Below are 9,519 nucleotides of genomic sequence, written 5' to 3'. Positions count from 1 at the left end.
TAATCAAGAAAGGCGTTCATGTTCCCTCCCGGAGCGGGAGTTCGCCGGCGACACGGTCAGCCCCGTTTTAGATCACGAACCCATGCAGGTGGGCAGAACCCGGCTGACCAGGGAGGAGAGAGAGCGTCGACGGACTAATGGATTGTGTCTCTACTGTGGAGCAAGTGGACATGTCGTTTCCAACTGTCCGGTAAAAGCCAGAGCCCGTCAGTAGACTTGAGGCTATTGACGAGTGGAGTTTCTTTTGAGAAATCCTCTTCAGCGACTCTCCTCCCGGTCAGACTACAATGGGCCAACGTTTTCCATAACTGCCAGGCCTTGGTGGACTCAGGAGCGGAGGGCAGTTTTATTGACGTTTCGCTGGCGGGTCAGCTGGGTATTCCGGTACCTCAGCCTATCACCGTGCAAGCACTCAGTGGACAGGTTATGCCCTCACTCATCCAGAGCACCGTTTCCATAAGACTCATCACTTCGGGTAATCATACGGAGGAGATTAAACTTTGTTTTTAATCAGTTCCCCTCTGGCTCCTGTGGTGTTGGGTCATCCCTGGCTGTCACGTCACAACCCTCAGATTGACTGGCAACTGAACACTGTTCGTGCGTGGAGCAGTTTTTGTCATGCGTGTTGTTTGGTGTCTGCCTGTTCGTCTGTGTTGTGTTCTGTGTTGCAGGAGGAATCCATGGACCTGTCTAACGTGCCCAAGGAGTACCTGAACCTGAAGGAAGTGTTCAGTAAGTCTCGAGCTGCCTCTCTTCCTCCACATCGTCCCTATGACTGTGCCATAGACTTATTGCCAGGTACGTCTCCGCCTAAGGGCAGGTTATACTCGCTTTCCGTTCCGGAGAGGGAGGCCATGGAGAAATATATTTCTGATTCTTTAGCAGCCAAGATCATCCGCCCTTCCTCATCTCCGGCGGGCGCGGGGTTTTTCTTCGTGGGTAAGAAGGATGGTTCCCTGCGGCCTTGCATTGACTATCGGGGGTTGAATAACATCACGGCAAAGAATACGTATCCTTTGCCGCTGATGTCTTCAGCTTTCGAGCGGTTGCAGGGAGCTTCCTTTTTTACTAAGTTGGACCTCCGCAACGCCTATCATTTGGTTCGCATCAGGGAGGGGGATGAATGGAAGACCGCTTTTAATACCCCCAGGGGGCACTTTGAATACTTGGTTATGCCTTTTGGGCTTTCCAACGCTCCCGCGGTCTTCCAAGCACTCATCAATGACGTGCTGAGAGACATGGTTGATCAGTTCATTTATGTTTACCTGGATGACATATTGATTTTTCTTCGTCTCTCCAGGAACACATTCAGCATGTCAGACGAGTGCTTCAGAGGCTGCTAGAGAATGGGCTTTTTGTCAAGGCGGAGAAATGCGTTTTTCATGCACAGTCAGTTCCGTTCTTGGGGTTCATCGTGTCGTCCGAGGGAGTGCGTATGGATCCCGACAAGATTCAGGCTGTGGTGGATTGGCCAACTCCAGACTCCCGTAAGGCCCTACAGAGGTTTCTGGGTTTTGCCAATTTTTACCGGCGTTTTATTCGCAATTACAGCCAGCTGGCCGCTCCTTTGACTGCCTTGACCTCCACCAAGCTGACGTTCAGGTGGTCTAGTGCAGCCGAGGCTGCATTTTCCAACCTAAAAAGCCGCTTTGTTTCGGCTCCCATTTTGGTGACCCCTGATCCCTCTCGTCAGTTTGTGGTGGAGGTCGACGCGTCAGAGGTTGGGGCTGGAGCGGTTCTCTCCCAGCGTTCTTCTGCGGACGGTAAGATGCACCCTTACGCTTTTTTTTCCCATCGTTTGACTCCCACCGAACGCAACTACGATATTGGTAACAGAGAGCTGTTGGCAGTTAAGTTGGCCTTGGAACAGTGCCGTCATTGGTTAGAGGGGTCGGGGGTACCTTTTATCGTCTGGACCGATCACAAGAACCTAGAGTACATTAGATCTGCTAAACGCTTGAACTCTAGGCAGGCTCGGTGGGCTCTTTTTTTCGGTCGTTTTGATTTTTCCATCTCGTACCGCCCGGGCTCCAAAAACACCAAGCCCGATGCCTTGTCTCGTATTTTTGATCGTTCCGAACGTCCGTCTCCCGATTCCATCGTACCGGAGAGACTGGTCATCTCTGCGGTCATTTGGGAGATCGAATCGAAGGTCCGCAGTGCCTTACAAGGGGTAACGCCTCCGTCCGGTTGTCCACCGAGTCGTTTATTTGTGCCTGAGAACTTGCGGTCCGATGTTATCCGTTGGGGTCATTGTTCCAGGGTCGCTTGTCATCCAGGGGTCAATCGTACCGCTTATTTGGTTAAGCAACGATTCTGGTGGCCTTCGATGGCTCAAGATATTCGTGGTTTTGTTTTGGCCTGTTCAGTTTGCGCTGTTGGTAAGACTTCCAATCGACCTCCAGCAGGGTTCCTTCAGCCGTTGTCAGTTCCTTCGAGACCCTGGTCCCATATTGCGTTAGATTTCGTTACTGCCCTCCCTTCCTCCCAGGGCAACACGGTGGTTTTAACCGTGGTGGACCGGTTCTCGAAGGCGGCTCATTTTATTCCCCTGCCCAAATTACCTTCTGCCAGGGAGACAGCGGTTGCTGTCATTGATCATGTCTTTCGCATTCATGGCCTCCCGAAGGACGTGGTTTCTGACAGGGGTCCCCAATTCGTGTCCAAATTTTGGAGAGAGTTTTGTCGCTTACTGGGGGCGAATGTTAGTCTTTCCTCGGGTTACCATCCTCAGAGCAACGGTCAAACTGAGAGGGCCAACCAAGATTTGGAACGAGTGTTGCGATGTTTGGTCTCTCAGAATCCTTCCTCCTGGAGCCAACAGCTCTCCTGGGTTGAGTACGCGCATAACTCGTTACCTGTATCGTCCACGGGCCTAACTCCGTTTGAAGGTAGTTTAGGATACCAGCCACCTCTTTTTCCGAGTTTGGAATCCGAAGTCGCGGTCCCCTCCGCTCACGCTTTTGTCCAGAGGTGTTCTCGCACTTGGAGGAAGGCTAGAACGGCTCTCCTCCAGGTGCGGGAGCGCACTAAGGCTCAGGCCGATCGCCACCGGTCTAAGCCTGCCGAATACGTCGTTGGTCAAAAGGTGTGGCTTTCTACCCAGAACATTCCTCTTCGCACCGTTTGTAATAAGCTTGCTCCTAAATTCATTGGCCCGTTTGCTGTCACTAAGATCCTTAGTCCAGTGGCAGTTCGCCTCAAACTTCCTCCGGCGTACAGGAGAATTCATCCGGTATTTCATGTGTCCAAAATTAAGCCTGTTTTTCGTTCACCATTTAATCCGCCTGCCCCGGTTCCCCCCCCGCCACGTCTCGTAGATGGGGAACCTGTCTATTCGGTTAAACGTATTCTGGACTCAAGGCGGAGGGGACGCGGATTTCAATACTTGGTGGACTGGGAAGGTTACGGTCCGGAGGAGAGAAGTTGGGTGCCTGCTAGAGACATATTGGATCACTCTCTTATCGATGAATTCAATCGACAGGTAACGGTCCACGGGAACGCCAGGAGGCGTTCCTAGGGAGAGGGGTACTGTCACGGTTCGCAGGTCTGTGGATTCCTTTCTGTTGTTATTGTGTGTGTGTGTGTGGTTGTGTGTGTCTTGACTGTCACGTGTGGTTGCTGGGAAACTCACGAGCGCTGATCGGTGATCAGCGGCAGCTGTTGCTTGTCAGCACTGCTATTTAATGTCTCTGTGTTTGTTCATTCATTGTCGGATTGTTCTGTGTGCTCACGCTGTGTTCCTTTCAGTACTGCCTTTCGTTTCCTGGGTTCCTGCCGCTGTTCTGAGTGGATGTTTATCTCGTCTGGAGTTTCGCCGCTGTTCAGAGTGGATGTTTATCTCGTCTGGTGTTCCAGCCTCTGTTCTGAGTGGATGTTTATCTGTCTGGTGATCAGCGCTGGATTGCGTTTGACGATCAGCCCATTGTAGTCCCTGTGCCGCCAAAGAACCAGCTGTACCACATTCTTCCGACCACTCACGTTGTTCACTTTTTCTGGTGCATTTCCTTAATAAAGGAGTTTTGTCACTTGCAATTGAATCTCGAGTTTTCAGTCCTGACACCTCCCCCTTTTCCTGTCGGTTGGAACCTTGGTGCCTCTTTATCTGGTTTCGATGGACCCATCGGAGGACGGGCTCATTGCGGCCTTGTTTGATTTTGATTCGGTAGGCGACAGGTGAGAGCTTGTCCACGATTTCATGTGGTCCTGTCCAGTGAGGTAGGAATTTCTTTGACAGGCGATGGGGAGCTTTCTGCCTTGGCTGGGCGAAGCTGTAGTACCACACTTTGTCTCCGACATTGAGTTCTTGGTTAGAGGCCCTTTTGTCGTAGTAGGCTTTACGACCTTCCACGCTTCTTTGGAGGTTTTGTTGTGCGAAGGCGAAAGTCGCTCTCAGGTGCTGATGCAACTCTTCCAGATACTGATGAGTGGAGTAGGCGGTGACGAGGTTCATGTCACCAGGTTAGTGCAGCAGGTGTAGTGGTAGTGTCATTTGTCGCCCTGTCATCATTTCGAATGGGGCTACTCCGGTAGACCGGTGAGGGGTGGCCCTGATGGCCATCAGTACCAGAGGGAGCTTGATATCCCAATCCTTTTGGTTGGTGGACACATACTTCTTCAACATGCTTGCCACTGTCTTGTTGGCCTGTTCGACCTGCCCTGAGGACATTGGATGATGGCTTATGTGAAGCTTGGCCTGTATGCCCAGGAGTTTCCATACATCCTGCATAACCTCAGCGGTGAAATGGGTTCCTTGGTCAGAGTTGACTCTGAGAGGCAATCCAAATCTTGAGAAGATGTGGTTCATTAACAGGCAGGCTGTTGTTTCTGCTGTATCGTTGGGAGCTGGGAGACACTCTACCCACTTTGTGAATTCGCACACCACGGTGAGGAAGTATTTGTTACCCCGTGTTGACCGTGGCAGGGGTCCTACCCAATCTATTTGGAGGTCTGACCATGGGAAGGTCATTCCTTTCCGTTGTAGTGGTGCTCTGTGGTTTGGGTTTGCCGGTTGGAACTGGCAACACACCAGGCATCCTTTTACGTATTCCTTCACATCTTGCTGCATCATGGGCGTGTGTCAGCATCATCCCCCTTTGGCTCTGAGGAACTACAAGCTTTGGCGCAGTTAGGGGCTCAGGGACATATGTGAGAACGCCGTCCTTGAGATGCAGCATGTGCTTGATTGAGTGAAGGTGGCGGAGATCAGAGGACTTGGATAGGTCGGAGGTGGAAATGGGATGAGTTATCGGGTCGGAGATGTGAGCGACAATGGTTTGCAGCGTTGGATTCGACGCTTGAAGGGTGAGGAGATCATCAGCAGCAAACTGAGGTGAGAGGTCAACATGGGAGGAGGCGGGGGTTTGCGCGCCAGCGGCGTGCTGGTGGCGGGTTATGGCTGCAACTGAAGGGTTGGGTGGGAGGGATGGGAATTTCCAAGGCTCTCCATGTGATGCACCTGCTTTGGCAAGGGCATTGGTTTGGTCATTGAGATCTTTGTCTTGGACATTTATGGCAGTCATGATTCGGAGGGAACCTGAGTCTGAGTCAGACGCTTGCAATGAGCAGAGGAATGGGTCTTGGTTCCTGTTGCTTGGAGTGGAACTGGCTCTTGGCTTTGAACTTGCATCGTCAGTCAGTGGATGGGGGGCGGTGTCTGTGACTTGACACTGCGATTCGTTGGAGCTTACTGACTGGAGGGGAAGAGGCTCACGGACTTGAGTCCATATCTTCAGATGTTTGAAGTCTATTAAGGGTTCAAAGCGGTTAAGCAGGTCTTTCCCAATGAGGAGAGGATATGTGTTGAGTGGTGAGACGTATACTTGGTGAACAAGGTTCATTGGTCCCACAGTTAGGTGAATTGGGGCCACATGTTTTAGTTGTAGGCCTGTGTGGGAATATGCTTGGAGGTTTAGCTCACACCTTTGAAGTTTAAAGGTTCCATTAGACCTCTTTGTTCTGCTTTGGACTTCTTCAAGGAGTTCTGTTGACATTAGGGTGATGTCAGCTCCAGTGTCGAGGAGGGCTTCAACCTTGATGTGTTGTTCGATGATAACGAAGAGGTAGAACTTTCTTGCTATACCTTTCTCAATGAGATCACCCAGGAGTTGTGGGACTGGAGTTTGGGATGAGAGAGGTAGGATGTCAGCATTTATTTCGTTTTCTTCGGAGGAGTGGCAGATGACCAAGACAGCACTTTCAGGAACTGGAGTGGTTTCCACAGCAGGTGTTTGTTGGATGCTGCTGTGATCTGACCCATCAGGTGTTGGATCAGTTTCTGACTGTTTTGTGGGATGTTCAGGTGGGACTTCTTGTCCGTTTGGAGTTATGGTGCTTGTGGTTCTCTGGGAGATAGGTGAGGAACTATTCTCTGTGGTCTGTTGAGTCAGGTGGTCGCTGCCATCTCGTCCGGCCACTAGTCAGGAGGAATCTGGTTTCTCTTTCTTTTCCCACTTCCGGTCGTCCTCCTTTCGTTGGAAGAACTCTTTCATCATCATTTTCATCAGCTCTTGAGAGTCGAAACAAGGTGAAGTCTTTTGTTCTGGTATGGATTCATTTTGAGCTCGGTCAGCTTGGAATCTTTGTGAGTTTTTTTGTCGATTCCTTGGGCTGGTTGCTCCAGGGTGTGATTGTCGTTTTCCCTTGGATTCCCATGAGCTTTTCCCTCTAGGGTTTCCAAATGAGCTTGGCTGACTCCAAGTTTCCTCCCAATGATTCTCATGAGGTCTTGATTGGTTCCATGAATTTTCCCATTGACGTCCAGGTGAGCGTTGTCGTCCACGTGGTCCATCCCAGCGGTTGTCTCTCTGTTTAGGTTGAGTACCAGTGTGGGAGTCCCACTCTCTGTTGGACGAGGATGCATTCCACTCTTTGGGTGTCGGCTTGGCAAGGTCTTGACGCTGGGTGCCCTTTAGGGCCAGCCCCTGACTATGAGTGTTGAAGTCAAGAACTGTGGTGGTTTTGGTGCCCTTTTCTAAGGCCATCTTCTGTTTGCAGTAAGCTTTGTGCGCCAAGTCTCTCAACTGTTGAGCACTCATTGTGCGTGGACAGGCAAGGACGCCCAGATGGTGGCTCACCCCAGGATGGAGGTTTCTCAGGAAGAGAGTTTTGAAGTTCAATTCTTCCTCCATATTCTGTTCGTTGCGAGACCCGAAGTACGCTAGCCTGAGTCGGCTATAGAAGACTTGAGGAGATTCATGACGACCTTGTTTTGTTTCCAGGGCAGTCACTAGTCCTTGTTCTGACTCAGGGTCGGCAAACTTTTTAATGAGAGCTTCTCGGAGCAGGTGGTAATCAGTCTTTGTGTGGGCAGGCTGCCGGTCCAGGAAGCTGTGCACTTCAGAGCTGGATGTGGCTCTGAGCAAATAAAGTCTATCTTTGTCAGTGACATTGGGTCTCATTTCCAGATGGAAGTCAATATCTTGCAGATAACTCTGAACATTTGGACTACCTGGCACATTTGGAGTGAATTTACCAATGTTTCTAGCAAGCTTGTCAAGGTCTCTGAGGTCCAAGCCATGAGATGATCTGTGGCTGGCTGGAGCAAATTCTTTTAGTTTAGTGGGGAGGTAGGATTCTTCGGAGGGAGCTGGTGACGGTTTTGGCACTGCCCCCTTCTGATCAGCCGGTCCTGCTTGGCAAAGGTGAAGTTGGTGTCCGACGTGTTCTTGACGGCTCACAGCGCAATTCATATGCATGCTTGAGTTCCTCTTTAATACTGTCGGACTCTTCTTTGATGTAGTCAAGCTGACGTGTTAGGCGGCCGACCTCATTTCTTGACTCATTCAGGTGAGTTTCGAGAGCTTTAATTCGGCTGTTCTTGTCTCTGAAGTCAGCTTTTGCTTTTTCCAGTAGCTGTTCTGCGTACTGTAGCTTGTCGGAGAGGTCAACGTAGTCTGCTCTGCCTCGTTCCATTTCTTGCGTAGTAGCTGCTAGGGTCTCTTTTAGCCTGTTGATCTCGTCTTTTGCGCTTTGTTCCACTTCTTCAGGCCCTTCTTGTCGTTCCTGAGCCTCCAGCTCCAGCCGTTCGATGCGTCGTTGTGCATGTGTCAGCTCCTGCTGGCGATGGGCGGCTTGCCTGTCGCTCAGTTTGAGGGTGGCGATGAGTGTGCCGCTTAAGGAGCCGGTGATCTTGGCTAGTTCTTTGTGACTGTAGCTCTGGCTTGGGTCTTGTTTCATGAGGCTTGCTATGTTGTCATCCAGCTGGTCCTGTGTCTGATGCTTTAGTGTTTCAGCGGCTTTAGGTAGGATGCTGTCTGTTACAACACTTAGCCAGGTCTCCAGGTCCTCCCAGTGTCCAGCAGGGTCTGTTGTGCGAGACATGTTTTTGGAACTGCGAGGGAGATCTAAACTGACACAGACCTTGAAGAAAAGAACAAAACAAAACACAACGAAACAAAACAAACAAGCAGGGTAAATCAAAGGTGTAAGGGTGCAATGTCAAGTGTGGGCTAATGGGAATGAGTAATGAGTGTGTCAATGTGCAGGTAAGACTGGTTCTCGACTGTGGTCCTCTCGTGGATGTGCTTCTAACTCGGAGTCTCTGCGAAAAGAATCAGTAAGCACACACAGGTAGCACAGCTAGAGAAGAGCAGAAGAAAAGAAGAGCACGAAACAACAGAATAGCATTTAGCGAAGAGCAGAATAATAATGGGGTGCTTCCAGTTTTCCCTATAAAATGAAGTTTCTGTCTTTAACACTGTTTGCAGAATGAGTTTTGTAAAATTTAATTTAGAAGGATGGTTCTAGACAGGGGTTTTCAAAAATCAAAAAGGATTTCAAAGTACCAAGACTGTGATTGTTATTAAAATTCCCTTCAGGGCGAAAGAAAAACAACAACGATGACAGTATTGGTTTCTCAGCTAGTAGGATTGACAACCATGCACCACTCAAAGCGCTTCTAGGTGCGTGCTCGGGGTTTATGGACACCTACCAGTCTCCTTGTGGACCTGCTTGAGCCTAGGCTGAGTAGGATAACAGGATGAGGAGGGAAGGTAAAGTGAGTGTCATACTATTTTAAAAGAAGTGTTCCGTTTCCCAAATATTTGTTAAATATATATAACACTCTGCTTTTATGACTTTCACAGGTACAATTCCAAAACCCATCAGCAGTAGTCAAACCAGAAGAGGACAGCTGAGAGAGAGAGAGAGAGAGAGAGAGAGAGAGAGAGGCAGAGGGTGAAGTTTTAAAATTACAGGGTTGACAGGGTGGTGGCGCTAGGGAGTCGCTACACCTAGGGGGTTGGCTTACTGCTCTAGCAGGACAAGTTAACTGACCCAAGTATTGAGGAAGACCCCAAAATGTTCCTTTAAATAAATGAATTAAATCAAAGACTAAGGGAGTGAAAGTCTGAGAATACACTTTATTTTAAGTGAAATTTTGAATTCAAATTTGGAAATTATAGTTGTGAATTAAAATTGTAATGGGTTCAGCCTTAAACATTGAGAGCAATTATAATCAAATGAATCAATCAAGTATCATCTGAATTAGGGAAGCCCAAATCCTAATTAATGACTAAT

General features: G+C 49.5%; 1 pseudogene; it reads right to left on the bottom strand.

The window, feature by feature from the left end:
* Positions 1–6,419: 6,419 nt before the first annotated feature.
* Positions 6,420–8,322, bottom strand: LOC137036395 (uncharacterized; annotated as a pseudogene).
* Between the last annotated feature and the right edge of the window lie 1,197 nt (positions 8,323–9,519).

This window comes from Chanodichthys erythropterus, chromosome 14 (genome assembly GCF_024489055.1).
Source record: "Chanodichthys erythropterus isolate Z2021 chromosome 14, ASM2448905v1, whole genome shotgun sequence".
Taxonomy (NCBI): Eukaryota; Metazoa; Chordata; class Actinopteri; order Cypriniformes; family Xenocyprididae; genus Chanodichthys; species Chanodichthys erythropterus.
Note: the sequence above shows the minus strand (reverse complement) of the source record. Positions and strands in the feature narration are given on the sequence as shown.